General features: G+C 39.1%; 1 protein-coding gene across 3 annotated transcripts in view; it reads left to right on the forward strand.

Annotated features, from left to right (window-relative positions):
- The first annotated feature begins 1,122 nt into the window (after positions 1-1,122).
- Positions 1,123-22,214, forward strand: part of RhoGAP19D (Rho GTPase activating protein at 19D) — a 661,344-nt gene continuing 640,252 nt past the window's right edge. For all 3 annotated transcript variants that reach the window (XM_090374624.1, XM_090374649.1, XM_090374631.1), the window contains exon 1: positions 1,123-1,242. The gene's annotated coding sequence lies outside the window, so the exon portion shown is untranslated. The remainder of the gene's footprint in view (positions 1,243-22,214) is intronic.

Below are 22,214 nucleotides of genomic sequence, written 5' to 3' on the forward strand. Positions count from 1 at the left end.
CTGGCGGGAGTTCAAGAGAGCGCCGAATTTTTTTTGATATTGTTTTCTGATTGGTTAATAGAATTCAACTTTTAGGGCGACAAATTTTATTTTGCTTTCTGGCCACACATAGGAATGGACCGCTATTGAGTGTATCCCAACCCCGTTGAAGCAGGGATGGAGTTCTGAATTACTTAGTAGGTTCTTGCACTGTCTTATTGTCTGCGCGTGTAGCACAGTGGTATCGTCACCGTCCTCTTCACACCACGTGAAAAGGCCCAGGGTTGGAATCGCTTCGATGACGTAAGGAACTTTAGTGGGCTTTTTCACATCGTGACTGAGTTAGTCGGTCTCAGGCGTCGATAGCAAGGTTTTTCCCGAAACTGGTGTTTTTCGTACAGGAAACAAAGAAATCGACCATAGAATCGCAATTAACAGACATAAGACACAGCACGGCAGATGAATTTAATTATTCGGGTGGCCTAAATATGGTAGTTTGGTTCGGTCTTACTGTAACTGTGACCTTTTAAGGTATGTTGAAACTCTAAAGGAGCCCCTTCTTCCTTTGTAATGAGTTTGCCAATAGTTTTCAGGTGGTAGATGACTTTCATCAACCGGTGAAATACCACCTCTTTGCTTATTGGAGGCTTGAAGTGGTGAAACCCATGTTTAGTCTCTAGAGCAAAGTTTCCGGTATCCCCCTCCCCCCCATACTTATCCTTCAACCCATGCACGGTACTAAGTACTATAGGTTTTGATACCTTTCGTGTTTGGGGTTTTCATAAAAAAAAAAAAAAAAAAAGTAGAATGTTAAGCAATTAGAAATTTTCAGTTTAAAAATGTTTCCCATAAGCAGAGTAAAATATTTATAAATTTTAAAAGTACTTAAAAATCATCTTTAACTTATGTATGTGTATCTTTTCATTTTTATTTGTTTAGTTCATATTTCATATTCTTAGATCAGTTTCCCTTCTAAGAAGTTTTCCCGTGTAAGAAGTTCTAAACATCCAGTCCCTGAAAAACTTCTTATCCGGGTTCTAATTTACTGTACTGTATTTATTTATGGCTGTTTGCTACTATTCCCATCAGATAGCGCTGATAATGTAAAATCGAAAATGGTAGGCTTGGTTAGTTGACTGAACGTAATGTGTTGTCGTCTTGTTGTTTTGAGAATCAGTTTTATTATTTTAAATTGTTTGCCGTATTTTAATGCTTCGCTTTTTTTGAGAATCTGGAACAAAAGGAAATAAACATATTTTTTTTGTAAGTTTTGCTAACTTCTACCTTAATTCAAGAATGTCTGTGGTAAACCAGGTAGATCTCACTAATATGAACGATTGATTTTATTGTATTCCAAATATGTTTAGGCCTATTTAGTTATCAATAAAATATTCACTTGATTAAAATTCTATTCACGTTCCTTATGTTAGTGTGTTGCTACTTTGCAGTATATTCCCAAAATTGGTGCCAAAAATGTTTTGGTGAGTCTTTGCAATCTGGGTCTTTAACAGATTTTATAACCTTGACAATAGGAATCTGGTCACGTGACAACGTGTGATCTGCCCGATGCCAGTTCTCCCGCAGGTAAAACTACAGATCTTGGGTACTAGTCTATATTTCAACAAACGGACAGAAACAAAGCAGTGATTGGCAGGCGCTACTCAGTGCTTTCCCCGCCCACTGCCCTAGGTTGATATGCCTAGGGTGTTTTTCCCCCCACTTGCCACAGTTTTTAAATCGTGACTCGTTTTCCGATTTAAAAGCAGTGGGATAAATACTCTATCGAAGTAAGCAACCTCCCTTTGACAACACAAAACAATCAGAAAGAAAATGCCTTCACAATAATCACAGGACTGAACTGTACATTCACCCTGTTCTACGACCACGCCCACTGCATGGAGACAAGTGGTACCCAAATAATGGAGTTTAGCCCTCCCATGATCTGCAGAAATTGGTACCCCTTCGCTTGATGGTAAATCAATGCAAGCTGTGGGAGCAGCAAAACTTCTCTATCAGTGCTTGATGGCACACCTCAAAAATCCATGGAAGGGGTAAAAAGACCAACTCTATTCTTTTATCCATAGCAGTGACTTTTCCTTTGCCACACTTTGTCAATTTGTGCAGCAGTCTTTTATGTGCAAAAATATCAAATGCTTTCCTGAAATCCAAGTATATAATAGAATTATTTTTCACATCCAATTCCTTTGTAGTATCCACTCAGATTGGTCAGACAAAATTTCCCCCTAACAAACCCATGCTCTGTCTGAAGTATAATTGCAGTCTTGCCTAGGTGATCCTGCATTATTTCTTTAACCAGTGACTCCATTATTTTTTCCTGGAACTGAAGTTGGTTGAAGTTAAAACTTAACAGGTCTGTAATTATTCGTCTTATCCTTTGTTACCCCGTTTGTGAATTGGAGGTACATTCGCACATCTCTAGTCCACTGTCCACTCCTCTGAATCCAAGGATGCTCTCATTTTTAATATGTCAAGACTGTTCAAGGCCCGATATATGCCCATTACAATAACACCAGTCTGAAAAAGAACAGAACCACCCCCACCAAATGACTTTTCTCTCAAACCTTCTTCCCAGCAGTAGTATGCAAGTTAATGCTATAGAACAGTGTTTCCCAAACTTTTTTAGTAACGGAACACTTTTCATCTTGCAATATATTTATGGAACATTTAATGAAACACAAGTTTAGTGGGAGCCAAAGAACTGTTTGCAATATTTTATTACATACAATGCACTGTGCATCAGGAGCACTTTATTTCCAAAACATGTAAAGCCGAAATTCAAATAACTGTCATCATACTTTCGTTTTGGTCTTTTATTAGTTGGTTCCTGTTTTTCACTTTGGATTTTTGGGGAAAATAAGGCTGCAATTGTTCATCCTCACTTTGAAGTGTGATAATATTATGTTCGTTTTCATTGACCACAGTTTCAATACTAGAAGTACTTTTGCTTCTCGTTTTAAAGTTCCTTTTTTCAACCACAAATCATTTATTTTAATAATAATATTTCGAAATACTGATAATTATCAAAAAAAACTTATACAAGGAAGTGAGTTTAGTTATGATATTGGTTCGCTTCCCCCTTTCCTTCAACCCATGTACACTAGGCTAAATTGCATATGTGAATGGCATATTAGACCAGTATACATTGCTCCTTTTTCATAGATGTCATTACCCTACGTATACTTTCTATGCAAAGCCCGGCAAAATAAAGTGTTCCCCGGTCTATTTGATTATTAGTCTATGCCAGTATATTAATAATCGAAAAAAAAAAAAAAAGTTAAAAATTATAATGATACAAAAGTGGTGTATGCTACAAATATGCAAAAACTTATTTATTTTATTTTTTAAATTATTAATTACAATTTTTTGCGGAACACTTGTTCACATCTCATGGAACACAGGTTGGGAAACTCTGCTATAGAAAGTACTTGGGAAAACAACTGAAAACTTAAGACTACTCCATGACATTGGAATCACATTCATTTGCAGTTGGCTGTACAGGTGAAGAATTTGCATCTGAAAGAGAGCCAGACAGTCAGACTATTCAGATGAACCTGCAGAGTGGTGGAATGGCATTTGGTGGATATCTGTCATCTGGAAATTCTAAACACAGCAAATATTTCTGATTTATGCCAGAAATGCAATGGATCTTTATTTTCAGTGCTAGATACACTAACTCAGGACAGAAGTTAATCAATCCCTCCCCTCTCCATTGGCACTATGGCTCTAAAGAGCGATCTTTTAAGCTTGATGTTGATATCGTTAAATTTTTAACTGATGAAATCAATAATGTGACGAAGTCTGCTTGCCGTCAGCTTCATCTTAGAGAAAGGGAGCAAAATTGGTAACATAGTAAAACTAAAAATTAGAACAGAAAAAGAGCGTATGAGGAAACTTACTGTCTAACTCTGTTCCTTAACTGTGCCTTCCTTTTTTTTTTTTTTTTTTTATGAAAACCCCAAACACGAAAGGTATCAAAACCTATAGTACTTAGTACTGTGCATGGGTTGAAGGAGAAGTATGGGGGGGGGGGTGCCGGAAACTTTGCTCTAGAGACTAAACAGTGGGTTTCGCCACTTCAAGCCTCCAATAAGCAAAGTGGTGGTATTTCACCGGTTGATGAAAGTCATCTACCACTTTGCTGAAATTGTCCCCACATGCTTTAGAGAAACAAGCTGCCTCTACTGCCTCCAATACAAATCAGCAGTATTTTAATAATACCAGATCATTCTTATAATCCAAGCAAGAAGGTGGGCAAAATTTGTTAATTTAAAAGCAAGTGGTGAAATTCAGTATAATTCTAGTTCCAAAGTTAAAGACTCCATATTGGGAGCACTTAAATCTGATCACAAAGAGGTTGGGATCAAATCAGTTGATGACTTATTTTACCATTGTAAATTGCATTGCTATTCTCCTAATCACAGCAAATGTTCTATATAGCATTTTTTAGAATTGATGTTAATTTCAATTAATTCCTAGAAAACATTCTGTCTTCAAGTATGCATTTTGGCTCTCCTGAAATGGGTGGATGCTTGCCTTGAGAATAAAACAAAAAATTTTGAAGATAATAAGAACATCAATTGTGAGGAGATTCTTGTTAATTAAACTGCTTATCTATTTGGAAATTTGAAAAACTTTAAATTGGTTTCTTCTTTCTGTTGCACAGGCAGTCTCCTTTGTGCCAGTGATGTATGCACACTATCCTGGTTTGTCAAATGATAAGTGATTGTAAATATTCATGTTGTTCACAGACTCCTTTCCAGTTTAAAATATTGTTTTATTTACAGTAAGAATTTTGTGGGTCATGTGTGCTTATGAACATTCAGTTATGTGAAATTTGCAATGTGTCTTATAATGATGTTAATGTAATTTCATGACACTCGCCAAGAGAGAAATATTAGTGGAGTCATTCTCCTCTGGCCTCTTGGTATCGAAAGTGAATTGTCTGTTCTAAATCATAGGACTAATAATGCAACTAATTTTCTCATCTGAAAGGCATTATTTGAAGCTTCACTAAGGCCAAGACTAGATATTTTGCAACAGAAATCTTGAAGTTAAAGCTTGATCTAGACGAAAGTTTAATATCTGTTGACATTGGTAATGATTTTATAACTAAGCAGATAATCATCCTTATTAATTTTATAAAGAATTTTATTGATAATGGATTTTTAACATGTAAACTCCTGCCATGATCTTGTCCTGAGAAAGTTGACTGTTTCTTTAATAATTTATATTCAGAGCTTTAGGAAGTCAGAAGTTGTATGGATGAAAGGTTTTGCTCTATCAATGCGAAATTAAGATATTTTAATCACCAAATCTTGGAACTTCTAACAATAAAAGAATTCTTCCAAGAGATTCAAATGAAATTACAGGAGTTAATTAAAAGCGATAAGGAAATAAAAAAATATTAAGAATTCATATGTTCAAACTGATTATCAAAATAAGTTCTGCTCAAACTTAGAAGGGGTGGGGGATTTCACTAGTAAGAGTACAGACATCAGAATACAAATATTGAGGCTTACTGCCCCCTTCTTTTGACCCCCACGATTTGGGCTCCTGTATGTGGTGAGTGAGCAGAGTTCCCTGTGATGCTACTGGCCTTCCAGATTAGCATCATTAGGAGCCAATGTCCATACTGTGGTTTCAGGGTTACATCATTGGAATTCAATATGTGCAGCTGTGTGCTGCAATCCATGGAAACTTGGAAAAGGGATCTGTGGATGAGGGGCCCAGCCCTAATACACCACTTTGACCCCTGCTTTAACAAGACAGGAGGCCTTGAACCAGCCCAGTCAGTGGGTGGTTCTTATTGCTAGAGTCAGCTGCATTCCAATAAGTCTCATCCCACTTTGGTCCTGAGACAGGGTCAGGACATTGGAAATGTTGATATGATGCTCTAAATGAAGCTTGGCATTTGTGTACACAGTATCTGCTAGTTTGTTAGTGGGTGCCCCATTGTAGTGCTCCATGGTGGGTGAGGTACTCACGGCGTCAGAAATTTTTATTTTACTCTCACGAGTAATTTAAATTCTTCATCTTCTTGGCCCCAATGAGGCCCTAGCTAATTGATCCAATGATACTGATAACACTTTTGTTAACATATTCCTGTCCTTTTGGGTCTAGTGGGCCCAGTTCAAAGTTCAACTAATAAATTCTATAATTTTTACTCTATCTGGGAGAAGAGCTGGAAGAACTGAGGATACACTGCCATCAGTAAACTTTTCTTCATTCTCTATTCTACCAGAGAGCATACAGTCTGGAAAATGTCACCCTTCTTTATCCAGAAAGGATTAAAAGGGTTAGCAGGATATCCAAAACATGACCAGCAAATTCTGAAAAAGCCACATCAATAGGGAGAATATCTATTATCATAACCCCCCCCCCCACAAAACTCTTCACATGGTGTCATATCAGAGTAGGATCTTCTTCATGTCTCTGAATTGAAAGATCAAGGTTTGACAGCTGTGAAGTAAATATTGATGTGAAAAGGTGGGAATCTTGTTCCTATGCAATTTCTTATCCTAACATTTAATGCCCCATGGCCTCCAAGTTCCATCAAGAGAAGCTACTTAAACTTTCCAGTAAGGATTTATATTTCAGGTCCACTGAGGTAGTATGGCCACTCTCAAAAAACCTGTCATGACTTAACTGCCTGTGCTTGATGTGTTGCCAAAGACCACGAGTTCAAGGAAGGAATGTTCAGCTTTAGAGCAATTTGTAGAAATTGCCAAGGAGAGCATCCTGTATACTGTACTTTCAAAGTATGCCAGTCATGAAAGGAAGAAAAATAAATCCAAAAATTAAAAACAGCTGAATATTTCCTATCAAGAAGCCAGAAAACATATCCAACCAATATATGCAACCAACCATTAATAGAACAAGCTTATCTGCAAAAAGATGTCGATCTCCACTTCCTCATTCATTTCACATATATATGTGGTCTCAGTTCTAATCTCAGCGATGTCCATTTCTACTTACAGTCTGCCAAAATCCCCATGTACCTTTTCTGACAGAATCCCAATTATTGGTTGATTCAACTACTGCCTATCTCAGTTGTCCGAATTATTCGCTGTATAATCCTTTCGATTCAAAGGTAGTACTTGCGCATATGTCCATTCTGATATTCCCTGTCAGAGACTTAATTTGGAATCTCCTCTTTTCAATCTTCTCTGGCTCAAAATCTCTCTACCACATTCTGTCAAATTCATCTGTTGTCTCTATTGTTCTCCCATCTCCACAACTTGGAGCTCTTTCACTTCCTCTCTTTGAAACTTGACTTTCTCCAATCCAAGTTTCTGAACAGTGAGTTAATTTTCTTTGGTGAATCTAATGTTCACAACTCCAGCTGGCTTCCGTTTTCTAGTCATACAGACCAGCTGGTCGAAATGCTGAAGCTTTTGCCATTACTAATTATCTCACACAGATTGTTCATTTACCTACCAGAATACCAGATAATCCTTACTATGTAGCCAACACGCTTGATCTTTTTTCAAACAACTCTTCTAAGAACATGGTTCAGGTGGTGGTGGTCCTCTAGGTACTTCAGATCACAATTTGGTGATGGTCTCTTCTCCAATGGAGCCCTTCTCTCATGGCCATTCTCAACCTTGTATTGTTTGGCATTACAAGAATGCAAAATGGGATGATGCGTGAGATTTTTTTTTTTTCTTGGTCTGTTTACTGTTTCAAAACTTCCGTGTTAGTGAAAGTTTTGAAACTTTGTGGACTAAAAACGTTAGTCCACAAAGAGCAGTGTCCATTGATTACCACTCTGTTTTCTCCCACTCAACCATCCCTTTATCCATAGCAGCAATTTGCCTCCAATGCCACACTGCTCCAATTTGTGCAGCAGTCTTCCATGTGCAACAGTTATCATAAGCCTTTCTAAGGTGCAAATATATGATATCAAAATTATTCTTTGCATCCAGTTGTTTGTGATCACATCATAGTATCCAATCAAATTGGTCAAACAAGACTTCTTCTTAACAAAGGCATGCAGTGTCTGAGCTATAACTGAAGTCTTGCCTAGAAGATCCTGCAGTGCTTCCATTAATTTCCCTGGAACAGAAGTTAAACTAACAGGTCTGTAATTACTTGTCGCCCTTTGATCCTCCTTTGTGAATTGGAGTCACATTTGCACATCTCCAGTCCGGGTACTTCCCTCGAGTCCAATGAAACTCTCATAATTACGGCTAAGGGTTTGCTTACTTCCTTTTCTGCCTCCTTTAATATAACTGGATAGATTCCATCCACCCCAGTTGCCTTATGTTTATCTTCAACAATTTCTCCTCCACTTTGGTCTCAGTTATTACAAAATCATCTAGCTCACTGCCAGAATTTAATTTACCTTGGGCATTCCTCTCACTGAGTAACTCATCATGTATGAATCTAGATGCAAAATAATCATTTAGTTTGTTAGCTACCTGAGCAGGATCATCAACAGTTGAACCATTGATATCAAGTGGACCAATCTGATTCATCCCCTTCCTTCCCTCTAGAGTTTACATAAGTAAAGAACTCTTTTCTGTTTTTCTTTCCACCTTTGCCAAAGATTTCTTGTAATCTGCCTTTGCCTGCCTAACCTCCTTTGTGACTTGGTTACAGACCAGCTTATATCTATCATAGGCTTCTGTGTCACCTGTCAATTTATATGTATCCCATCCATTTTTCTTCTCTGCCACATTTTGTATTAGTTCATCTGACATCCATTTAGGCTAAAACTTGAACAATATTTCTTAGTTGGTATGAAAAGCCCAGTAGCTTCCAAGATTAATTCTATGAATGCTTCCCATTTTGAAGCTGCTGTTGGTAATATCATCAGTTGGTCCCACCGTACAGAATTTAAATACTCTTTTAGACCACCGTAATCACCTTTACGAAAGCAAAAACCCTTCCTGTTACCCCTGATGGTAGTTACCTCTTTGAGTAAATCCCACTTCAACACACTGTTATCAGTGCCACCTATTGGTTCCTTTATCTGCAGATTCTTAATGCATGAAGAATCACTACTGATAATCAGATCAAGAGGGAGTAATCTGATAATCAGATTACTCCCTCATGTTGCCTCCCGAACATGCTACTGTAGAAAACAATCATCCAATAAATCCACATATGGCTTTGATAGTGACCAGAGTGACTAACCCACAAATTTCAGTCAGTATCTGGGAAATTAACCCCCCCCCCATTATCAGACACTGTTTTTCTTTGCATCCTTTGCCAAAGATTTCTCGTAATCTCCCTGTTAACATGTGTCATGTTAATTTATATGTATCCTATGCATTTTTCTTCTCTGCCATATGTCTCATTAGTTCATCTGACATCCATTTGGGCCTAAACCTTGAACAATATTTCTTAGTTGGTATGTAAAGCCTAGTAGCTTCCAAGATAAGTTTAGTATTAGTATTAGTGATGGCTGCATGGTGCAAGAAAGCCTATGGCTTATGCAGTTCTTGGAATGCTTCCCATTTTGAATTTGCTGTTGGTAACATCATCAGTTGGTCCCACTGTATAGAATTAAATACTGTCTCAGACCATCGTAGTCTCCTTTACGAAAGCAAAAACCCTTCCCTTTACCCCTGATGGTAGTTACCTCTTTGAGTAAATCCCACTTCAGCACACTGTGATCACTGCCACCTAGTGGTTCCTTTATCTTCAGATTCTTAATGCATGAAGAATCACTACTGATAATCAGATCAAGAGTATTACTCCCTTTAGTTGCCTCCCGAACATGCTGACGTAGAAAACAATCATCTAATAAATCCACAAAAGCCTTGCTGGTGTGTGTAAGTGACCATCCCACAAATTCCAGTCAATATCTGGGAAATTAAAATCCCCCCATTGTAAGACTCTCTGATTTACTGGCCCACTCTATTTCCCTGTAGACTTTCTTATTATACTCATCAGAGTCATTTAGCCTATAGCACACTCCTACTCCCAATTTTGCCTTCCCAGTGCTTATGTCACACCAGACTGACTTGACGCTGCACTGTGCAGTGATGTCGACTGGCTTCACTTCCTTGGATTTTATGTGTTTCTTAACTAATAGCATAACCCCTCCTCCCTTCCTGTCCTGTCTATCCTTTCTGTAGACATTGTACTCTCCAAATTCCAATTCTGCATTCCTAATATCTGTGTGACACTGTCTCTCTGATATCCCAACAGTATCTGTCTTTGATGTTTTGACCAACACCTCAAATTCATTAAATTTATTTACCAAACTCCTAGCATTGGTGTACACGCAAGTATACATGCACACCTGTTCCTATTGTTAGTTACCCTAACACAGCCCATGTATTTACTTGTTCTGCAGTGACTCCCAGCAGTCTCTGAACTCCCCTCTACCTTGTTTTCCAGGCAGCTGCTCATTTTAATAGAAGCAGTGCAAGAATCACTTTAACCTCTGCCAGCAGCTACTTTAATCTATTAGTCCATGTATCCTCCCAAGCTAACAGTTTTCCAATCCACCTAACACTGCCTTTGATAGCATCAGCAAATATTCTTCCACCCTTTCTATTTAAGTGTATCCCATCCCTGTAGCAGTCTCTCCTGTTAACAAGCACAGACCAGGCTGCGAAATATTCTACCCCGAACAGCAGTCCAATCCCCCTCCCCCACTTCAACCCCAAGAACAAATGGATGTAGAGGAAGAAGGGAGAGAAGACTTGGTCTTGGAACTTTTCGCTGAGAGAAGCAATGGACTGAGGACAGGACAATGTCCATACTTCTCTAAAAAAAAAAAAGAAAAGATAAATCCAAGGTTGAGAAAAACAGGCACTGCGCAACTTGGAAGCTGATTGACGGATCCATCAAGCCCAAATAACAGCTAAATTTCTACTTTGGAATTGTGGATTTCTGTGAAATACTGATGACATAGTCTCTCCTGCAAAAGAATGAGCCAGTTTGCCTTGGCTTGCATTCATATTTGAAGACAAATAAACTAAGTAAACCCTTACTTTCGTAATGCTATTATTATATGGAAGGACAAAATTGGGGATGGACCTACCCATGGTGGAATTTCCATCCTTGTGAGAAACCAGATCCCATTTCAACCTCTTTTGCTTTCCTCCAACATAGAAGCCATAACAATTTGCCTTACAGTAGGGTTTTTATTAACAGTTTGTTAGTTTGATTTATTTGCCACCTGGGACCAATATTTCCAAGAGAAACCTTGATCTTATTCTGCAGCTGCCTTTTCCTGTCCTACTTCGCAGGGATTTTAATGGTTGTAACACTGTGGGGTAGTGCTGATATTAATGGAAGGGGATGTGTCATAGAGCTTATGCTCACTGAAAATAATTCTTTCTTGTAAATGTGGACCTAATACTTTCTTCCACTTGTCTACAGGTAAGTTTTCTGCCATTGATCTTTTTATCTGCTCCCCTTCTCTCTCTTCCCTTCACTTATTTGGGAGATGGAGAAGAACCTGTATGGAAGTGATCACTTCCATGTGATTACCACCCTAATTAGTGGGAGACTGTGTCTTCCTGTTAGGCTAACATGGTGGAAGATTGATTACACTGAATGGAATGTCATTCAATGTCTGGCAGAGTTTAACATCACCACAAAGGGTCAGGAGCCTATCAATGATGCAGTGATGCACAGCACAGAATATATTGTTCGTGCAGCTGCAATTGCAATTCTGAAACCTCGTTTCTACTTTTCCCTAAACCATGATGGAATTCAGAATGCCACCAGCATATAATGCTCAAAACAAAGCTTGGGGGATATTCTGATGATATCCTACCACGCTTAATTTAATAGCCTTTAAATGTGCAAGCAAAAGTAAGGTATATTACCCATCAGAGTCAATAGGAATTGTGGATCTGTTTCACATAATCTATTACCCAGTCCACCAGCACTAAGGTGATCTGGGATAAAATTTGGAAAATGAAGGGAAAATATACATCTCACCCTTCATTGATCTTGGGGTATAATGGATGCACTATTGCAAAGCCAACTGCATGGAAACATTTTCTAGTATCTATGTATCATCTTATTCCCCAGAGTTCCAGGTCCTGAAAAACATGCACTTAACAAAGGGCCATTTCACTATACAGGAGCTAAAAGCTCTAACCCTCAAGTCAAGTGCTGTTGGACCAGATGGCATTCATTATGAAATGATTAAGCACCTTTCTCAAATATCTGTCGATCACCTGCTGTATAACAGAATTTGTATTGAAGAGCAGTTTCCGGATGTCTAGCACAAGGCAACCATTCTTGCTTTTGCTAATCCAGGAAAGGATCCAGAAATTCCTACCCAGCCATTGACCTGTCACTCTGACTAGCTGTTTGTGCAAAATCTTGGAGAGGATGGTCAACACTTGTCTTATATGGTATTCAGAATCAACTGACCTGCTGTCCAGCATGTAGTGCATCTGCTCTGGACCTCTTAATTAGACTGGAAACATCCATTCAACATGCTTTCCTAAAATGACAATATCTGCTGTCTGCATTCTTTGATATGAATAAAACATAATACAACTTGGTGATTTGGCATTTTTTAAAAGACATACAAAGGCTCGGTCTTGCAGAGCTCCTCCCTGTTTTTTTAAAAACTTTTTAGTCATTCAATATTTCCAAATTTTTTTTTTTAGGATTCACACTCTCTTGTCTGTTTTGCCAAGAGGAGGGAGTACTGCAAAGATCACTGTTAAGTGTTACACTTTTTTGCCATCAAAGTAAATTTCATCACATTACAACTACAACTGTAAATAGCACCCTCTATGTTGATGATTTTAGCATTATTTTCTCAGTTATGCAACATGAGTATTATTGAAAGACAACTGCAACAAGCCATTGATTGCCTTACCTTCTGGGCATTGGCTAGTGGATTCTGGTTCTCTCTGCAAAAGACCATTTTCATACATTTTTGTTGTAAGCATAATTTTCATCCAGAACCTGAATTGAGACTTTGACAAAATGCTATTCCAGTAGTGATAGATACAAAATTCTTATTACTCGTGTTTAATAAAAAGTTGGCCTTTCTTGAACACATCCGTCAACTCTACAAAAGTACTCAAGAGGTTTGAATATTCTCCATGCTCTCTCTCTCACTCCTCTACATCTTTATGTGCGGACCAATGCACCTCACTATACATCTACTGTGCATCTGTGCAATGTAAACTAGATTACAAGTCCCTGTTATACGTGTCAGCCAGAAACTGTTCTTCACTGGCTGGACCCTATCCATCATCAGGCTATTTGTATTGCTACTGGAGAATTTCTTACATATCCTATCCAGAGCTTATACGTGGAAGCAAATGAACCACAGTTATCTCTTCTATGCAAACAGTTGAAGGTATGTTTGTAAAGTTGTCTCTAAAGTATGCTTTAAAACTGAAATCCCTGCCATACCATCCTGTGTACACCCCTTTTTGAGTCACAATGGGAAAATTTGTGTCCCTCTCAGATCCATGTTGTCCTTTGGTATTCATGTCCAAGAGCTACTGAAAGAGTTTAACATCTTGGTAGACAAAGTTGCTCAATCACCAGAGCAGCTTCTTCTACTCTTTCATGCATGTGAGTTTTCTCTTAAGAACTGGGTAAAGTCTGATACTCCATCTGTCTACTTGCAGCTATATTCAGCACACCTAGTTATACATTCTGACTTCTTGTCAATTTACACAGCCCACTCGAAGTTGGAATCATATGTTGGATTTGCTGCTGTCTTACCAGAGACTACTATATCCAAGCAGATTTCCCTGAGCAGAATACATTGCAGAATTGCATGCTATTTGGATCACGTCAGAACTTGCCAATACTAACGGTTTATTATATATTCTAATTCTTTGAGTGGCTTTATTAACTTTCATATACAATTCTCATTCAGTCCTGTCTCAGGTTCATCAGAAGATACATGCTCGCTCTCTCTCTCTCTCTCTCAACATAAATTTGATATCTGCTTCTGCTGGATTCCCAGCCATATTGGAATTAGTGGAAATGATTTGGTTGATACTGCAGTCAAATCAGCAATTCCCACTGATAATCTTGGCCTGGGTTCCCTATACTGACTACAGGCAAATAATACACAAGATATTCTCCTAATATCAGGATTCATGGAATGGAGAGACTACAAATAAATTACATTAGATAAAGTTTGTAATCAAACCAATGCAGAAATTTCAAAGAGGAAGTTCTTGCTTGGCTCCACATAGGACACAGTCATCTGACACTCTTTTTTGTTGAGGGGGTCAATGACCCTCCTATGTGTGAGCCCTGTGACACCATTTTATCTCTTAAACGCATTTTAATTGAACATACAGTTTTCAGCAGTACATGTTTTACCGCTCTTACTGTCTCGCTGAGCCTTATACATTCAAACATTCATTCAGTCAGATTTTATCCGACAGTGTGTCTTAGCTGTTTTTAAAATGTTACAAAATATTAATTTATACACACGTATGTAAAATAATCTATAAAAGAAATAAGATGGATCCCATACTACCTTTGCTGGTTCCAGATTACCACACAGATGTGCATCTCCAACCAAAAGCTCAGAGATTTATGGTGCAATGGTTTACAAAGACCTTATTCATCCCAATTTAACTATTCTATAGTTTTGTACACTTAAGCCTTATTTGATCAATAAGGTTAATAAAGGTGGGAAAAAATTGCAAAATCTGAAATTCAAAATCCTGATCATGACCTTAAAACATGCACTTTTATTGGTCAGGTACAGGGGAAATATGCTGGTAGCTCTTATAAAGATTTAAAGGTAAGTTTCCAGACTGACCTCCATGGTGGAGGCTGATCTAGAAAGTATTTTAAAAATAAATTAGATACAATGGATTCCAGTTATTTGGGACACATTGGGACTATGCACTTTGGCCTGATTAAGCGGCTTCCCCAATTATGCGAAGTTCCACGTAAATAGTTAAAAATATAGTGAATCCCTGCTTTCCAATTGGTTAACTGTAAAATCAAATCACGTTACAATGGACTCTCCGTCGTAAAATAAAAATATTATTCACTATACGAACGTAGTAAGCGCTGATCATTAGCATTAGTAGGGGCATATGATGCAAGAAAGCAAGTTTAAGCAGCATCAGCCAAAAAAAAAAAAAAAACCCTCCATTCGTTCCAAATGCCTGTTCAGCTCAGCCTTAAATTTATTTAGGCTGTCAACTTCCACAACAAAAGGTGGAAGTCTGTTCCACCAATCAATCACCCTGCTGGCTAAAGGCAAATTGCCGCACATCTATTCTACAACTGTCTTTCCTCAATTCGAATCTATGCCCCCTCAGGTTCTTATTCTGAGCAAGAGGAAGAATCCCATCAGCATTCAGCTTGCTCAACCCATTCAAGGCTTTATACACCTCAATCAGATCACCTCACAGGTGCCTACTCTCCAGGTGCTGCAATTTGCAGAACTTAAGCCTTTCTTGGTAAGAGCACCCCTTTGTTCCTCTCACCAACCTTGTTGCCCTTCTTGTTCTAGCAACTCTACATCCTTCCTAAAATGAAGCCTCTAGACCTGTATTCTAGGTGTGGCCTGACCATTGCCTTGTACAATGGGATAAACACCTCCCTGTCCCTGCTAGCAAAATTCCTATACATCATTGACAAGACTCCATGATCTGCCTCGGCTGCCCGTCTGCACTGCTCAGAGAACTTCATATCTGACGGCACAATACCCCCAGGTCTTTTTCATTCTCCACCTCCCTAAGTGTAGTACCACACAGTTGGTACAGTTTCTCTTGGGTTACTGCTACCCATATGCAGTACTTGGCATTTGTCAATATTAAACTTCAGTTGCCACTTCTCAGCCCCTAATTTTTCTAGACCCTGTTGCAGTAGCATACTGTCTTTACTATCATTATCAACCTTGTCAACCTTTGTATCATCTGCAAACTTGGACATTAAGTCCGATTGCCTTCATCAATATTATTAATAAATACCCAAAACAACAATGGGTGCAGCTCTGAAACGTGGAGGACTCCACTAATAACATTACACCACGTAGAGCAGTGTCCATTTATTATCACTCTCTGCCATCTCTCACTCAACCATACCTTTATCCATTGCAGCAACTTGCCCTTAATGCCATACTGCTCCAATTTGTACAGCAGTCTTTCATGTGCAACAGTATCAAAACCTTTCCTGAAATGCAAGTATATGATATCGAAATTATTTTTTGCATCCAGTTCCTCTGTGACCACATCGTAGTATCCAATAAAATTGGTCAGATAAGACTTTTTCTTAACAAACCCATGCTGTGTCATAACTATCACTGCAGTCTTGGCTAAATGATCCTGCAATGCTTCTTTAACCAGTGACTCCATTATTTTCCCCGGAACACAAGTTAAACTAACAGGTCTATAGTTACTTATGTCACCCTTTGAACCCCCCCCCCCCCCTTGTGAATTGGTGATACATTTGCATACCTCCAGTCCATGGGGACCTCCCCCGAATCTAACGATACTCTCATAATTATGGCTAAGAGTTTTGCTAACTTCCATCGCTACCTCCTTTAATATACCTGGATAGATTCCATCCATCCCCAGGTGCCTTTTTTATGTTTAACTTCAACAATTTCTCCTCCACTTTGTTCTCCGTTATTACAAAATCATTTAGCTCCCTCTTAGAGTTTAGTAAACTCCTGTCCTCCTCTTCCTTACAGAATTCCTCATGTGTGAATGTAGATGCAAAATACTCATTCAATTTGTGATCTCTCTGTGCAGGATCATCAACAGTCGAACCATCGATATCAAGTGGACCAATCTGATTCATCCCCTTCTTTCTAGAGTTTACATAAGTAAAGAAGCCTTTGTTGTTTTTCTTTGCATCCTTTGCAAAGATTTCTTGTAATCGGCCTTCGCTTGCCTAACCTCCTTTGTGACTTAATTACAGACTACCTTATATTTACCACAGGCTTCTGTGTCGCCTGAAAATTGGGGGCTCACATCTAGTGAGTATGGGCTTGGCACACCCAGGGTTCTGAGCTGGATATCATCATTCTTCTCTTTCTTGGTGATTCCCTTCTACTTCTCTCTCTCTCAGGGTAACTTTAGCATTAGTAGAGGCATTTGATGCAAGAAAACAAGCTTATGCAGCATCAGCAAAAAAAAAAAAAAAAAAAATCCACTTCCACTTCACCCCTCTGTTCGTTCAAAATACCTGTCCAGCTGAGCCTTAAACTTATTTAGGCTATCAACCTCCACCACAAGGGATGGAAGTCTGTTCCACCAACCAACCACCCGCTGGCTAAAGGCAAATTTCCTCACGTCTATCCTACATCTGTCTTTCCTCAATTTGAATTTATGCCCTCTCAGGTGATTTTTCTGAGCTAGAGGAAGGATCCCATCAGCATTGAGCATGCTTAAACCATTCAAGGCTTTATACACCTCTATCAGATCACCTCGCTGGTGCCTAGTCTCCAGACACTAATTTGCAAAACTTAAGCCTTTCTTCGTAAGAGCACCCCTTTGTTCCATTCACTAATCTTGTTGCCCTTCTCTGTACTCGTTCCAGCAGCTCTACATCCTTCTTGAAATGAGGCCTCCAGACCTGTATACAGTACTCTAGGTGTGGCCTGACCATTGCCTTATAAAATGGAATAATCACCTCCTTATCCCTGCTGGAAAAATTCCTGTATATCATTGACAATACTCCATGAGCTACTCTTGCAGCCCGTCTGCACTGCTCAGAGAACTTCATATCTGCCTGCACAACCACCCCAAGTCCCTTTCATTCTCTACCACTGTCAGTGTAGTACCACAGAGTTGATACGTTGCTCTGGGGTTGCTGTTTCCCATGTGTAGTACTTTACATTTGTCAATGTTAAACTTCATTTGCCACCTCTCAGCCCATCTGCTCAACCTTTCCAGATCCTGTTGCAGCAGCATAGTGTCACTAGTGTCCTTGACAACCCTGCCAACCTTTGTATCATCTGCAAACTTGGACATTAAGCTTGATATACCATCATCAATATCGTTTATAAATACAGAAAACAATAATGGACCCAACACTGAGCCCTGAGGGACTCCACTAATAACATTAGTCCACGATGAGCAGTGTCCATTGATTACCACTCTCTGTCTTCTCCCCCTCAACCACCCCTTTATCCATAGCAGCAATTTGCCTCCAATGTCACACTGCTCCAATTTGTGTAGTAGCAGTCTTCCATGCGCAACGGTATCAAAAGCCTTTCTAAGATCCAAGTATATAATATCAAAGTTATTCCCTGCATTCAGTTCTTTTGTGACTGCATCATAGTATCCAATCAAGTTGGTCAGGCAAGACTTCCCCTTAACAAAACCATGCTGTGTCTGAGCTATAACTGAAGTCTTGTCTAAATGATCCTGCAGTGCTTCTTTAACCAGTGCCTCCATTAATTTTCCTGGAACAGAAATTAAACTCACAGATCTATAATTACTTGTGTCAGCCTTTGATCCTCCTTTGTGAATTGGGGTCACATTTGCACATTTCCAGTCTATGGGAACTTGGGAATTTTTTTTCTGGTGCAGCATAAGCCTCAAGCTTCCTTGCACCATATGACTATTAATAATAATAATAATAATAATCAACATTAAGTGGATCAATCCGATTCATCCCCTTCCATCTAGAGTTTATATAAGTAAAGAAGTCTTTGTTGTTTTTCTTTGCATCCTTTGTCAAGGATTTCTTGTAATCAGCCTTCGCTTGCCTAACCTGATTTGTGATATGATTACAGATCAGCTTACATGTGCAATAGGCTTCTGTGTCACCTCATAATTTATATGCATCTCACACATTTTTCTTCTCTACCACAAGCCTCATTACTTCTTCTGACATCAATTTAGGTCTAAATCTTGAATAGTATTTCTTAGTTGGTATTTAAAGCCTAGTAGCTTCAAAGTTTAATTCCTTGAAGGCTTCCCATTTAGAATTTGCTGTTTTAAACATCATCAATTGATCCCACTGTGTAGAATTTAAAAAGTGTCTGAGACCACTGTAGTCACTTTTATGAAAACAAAAGCCCTTCCCTTTACCCTTGATGGCAGTTACATCTTTAAATAAATCCCACTTCAGTACACTCTGATCACTGTCACCTAGTGGTTTCTTTATCTGCAAATTCTTAATGCATGAATAATCACTGCTGATAATCAGATCAAGAGTATTACTCCCTCTGGTTGCCCCATGTTGCTGTAGAAAACAATCCTTAGCGCCTCCGTAGCCAGGTGGGAAGGAGCAGCAGTGCATAGCACATGCCTCTTGATTAGACCGGGGTTCGAGCCCGTCACCACCAAATACGGAGGATGCGGAAAGGTCAGGGAATGACCACCGCATATTCCTGGAGCAATATGGCCTTAGTTGCTAATGCTCCTAAAAGCCAAATAGCAAACAAACAACAACAACAAAACAATCCTCCAGTAAATCCACAAAAGTCTTGCTAACATATGAGTGACCAACCTATAAGTTACATTCAAATCTGGAAAGTTAAAATCCCCCATTACAAGACATTTATTTACTGGCCCACTCTATTTCTCTGCACAGTTGTTCGTTGTATTTATCAGAGTCATTAGGACAGTGTTTCTCAACCTTTTTCGAGTAAATAGATTTTTCAGAAAGTAATTCTAACCTAATATTTAATGCGATGATTGTACTTGCATTGAGCTTCAAAATTCGCGGCTGAGTGTTTGTTAAAGCCAACTTCATGTCATCCTCAATATTCAGTCTGTTTCTTCCTTTGTTTTGATATGAAGAAGTGTTGAAAATTCACTCTCGCAAAGATATATAGAGCCAAATGGAAGTAAAACTCGAAAGGTAAGCATGGTGACATTTGGATATGATTGATACCTAGCACACCAGGACTGAGGCAGCAATTTTTCATAAAACAAATTGTGTGCCGAGGAATCATTCTGCAGATCCAAGAATTCATCATGTACTTCATTGGGAATGCTGGCTACATTCAGGGAAGCAGAGAATGGGTTTCGTACCAGTGCAGCTTCTTCTTCTGTAAGCTCAGAGAAGTACCGCTGAAATTCCTTTTCAAGGGATTCAAGGTGCCCAGTAATCTCCTCCTTCAGATTTTCATCCAGTTCACCTTCAGAATTCCTCTACCATACTGTAGAGTTTTTCAAACATGGCAATGTTTCCAAGATTTACTTTCCGACGCCAGTTTTGCAACTTTGGATACAAATGCTTGAAGATTGTCTTGAAATTGGATAATGTGTGTTTCCTTTCCCTGAAGTTTCAAGTTCAGCTTATTTAGCTGGTCTAAAATGTCTTCTAGTAAGCAACTCTTTTCTTCCAAGCTTCATCATTAAAGTAAGCCACTAGGTCATGTTTCCTTTGCACTTCCAGGCAAAGATGAAATCAAAACAACTTGATTTCATCTTTCAACTCAAAGACACTATTGACAACCAGCGTACAGCAGTGTAGAAAAGAAGAACCTCGTGATCAGAATTCATGTCTTTACAGAGTTCTTTAAACAGACAGGTATTGAGGGTACCAGATTGACGTAATTCACAATTTTGATCAGGGAATCAAGTACCTCTCTTGCAGAGGAACTGGAAGAGTCTTACTGGCAAGAGCATGTTGGTGAATCATGCAGTGAATGCCCTTTGCTTGGGGAACAAGTTCTTTCACTTTTGTCTGAAAGCCCGACTTTTACCCTAGCATAGCTGGTTCTCCATCTGTACAAATCCCACAGACATTTTTCCACTGCAGTCCTCCATTTCAAAAAAGGTAATTATCTTCTCAATAATATCTTCATCTTTTGTAGTAGTTTCAAGTGCACTACAAAGCAGGAACTCTTCTTTGATGTCATCTGAATATATTTCACAACTAAGAACATGAACTTACATCAGTCATTATTAATCAATCAATTCATCAATTTGAAAAGAAAACAATGGAGAAACTTTGATTTCACGTCTGCGGATATATCTCAAATGCACCTCTGAATAGTGTTATTGGACAGAGATATTTGTCGCATCTTTATCCCGCTGGCTTCCCCAAGAATTAACTTCACTAACTTCAACATGCAGTGTTTGATGACCGTTTCTCCAATCGTGTAAGGTTTTCTTCGTTTTTCAATTTCCTATGTGACTTCATACGATGCTTGCACTGCTGCTGTGCTCTGTTGCTGATAACTTCCTGTAGGATCAAGTCTCTGACGTCTGAGACCCAGTTTCATGGTGTTGAAAGAACTCCAAATCCTTTTTAGCATGTTCTGAATGCTTTGTCTCTAAGTTACATTTCAGTTTTGAAGGTTTCATAGATTCAGCACTGAGAACGATATTACACAAAACGCATTGTGGTTTCTCAATGCCATTGCTGATCCCTTTGGTAAAGCCAAATTTTAGATAGTCTTCTGAATATTTACGTTTCTTCTCCATGGGTACGGATTGAGCATGGACTGATGACAACAACCTACCGACTCTCTTTAGATTTTAGAAAGTGCAAGCAGTATAGTGTGTTCGTGTCTAACGGCACCAGGGGTTTCCCCCATCTCCCCGCGTTGCTTTCATTGTGGGTGTAACAGTTCGCTGTAAAGGCCAGAGATTTAAAAGTGTATGGATTTTGTAAGTGTAGTGTTATGTATCATTGTTCTTCTGGCCATTTATCTGCTAGACCCCTGCTGGGGCCCAACATTGTCTACGCTATGCCTCATGGAGGCAGACCAGGTACCCAGTAATTTTAAATTTTCACTCTGGCAGATCTTGCCACCTAATTTCCTGAGATTTCAGTGGCTAGGACCTAAAAAAAAAATAATTAAAATAAATAAAAGGGTGGGTGGCAAAAAACACTGGAAAAGTAAAGCCGAAGGAGGTTCATATTAATGCGGTTTAATTTTGGACGTTGAATTTTGACATTGTGTGGGGTGTATGCTGACAGTTTAGGCAGAGTGGGGAGGGGAGGCTGAGACTGAGGGGAAAAAGACAGAGGTATGAGGACGATAGAGAAGGCGACCCCAAAAAAGTCAGTGGGGCAGGCCCAGGCCCCACCAGGAGAAGAAGGGGGGGGGGAGACAGAACCCCCCTCGGGACTTAGGAAAGGGGATTTATAGGGAACTAGGTTAGGCACCTAGTTCGAATCGCCAGATGACACTTAATGGAGTTTGAGTGTGTCAGTTTCCTTATCTTCTTCTGTGCGTTAACGGAACTTCTCTCACAACCAAGGCTCCACTCAGTGATTCAAAGCTGCGTCGTGAGTTGTGGGTGTACTGTACAGTTTTCAAGTTTGTGTCCGTGGAAATGCCCTACGTCGGGTGAACAATTCTTGAGCAAAGTGCGTGA

Source organism: Mastigoproctus giganteus, chromosome 1 (assembly GCF_048544385.1).
Source record: "Mastigoproctus giganteus isolate SK-2022 chromosome 1, ASM4854438v1, whole genome shotgun sequence".
In the NCBI taxonomy this organism is placed as follows: Eukaryota; Metazoa; Arthropoda; class Arachnida; order Uropygi; family Thelyphonidae; genus Mastigoproctus; species Mastigoproctus giganteus.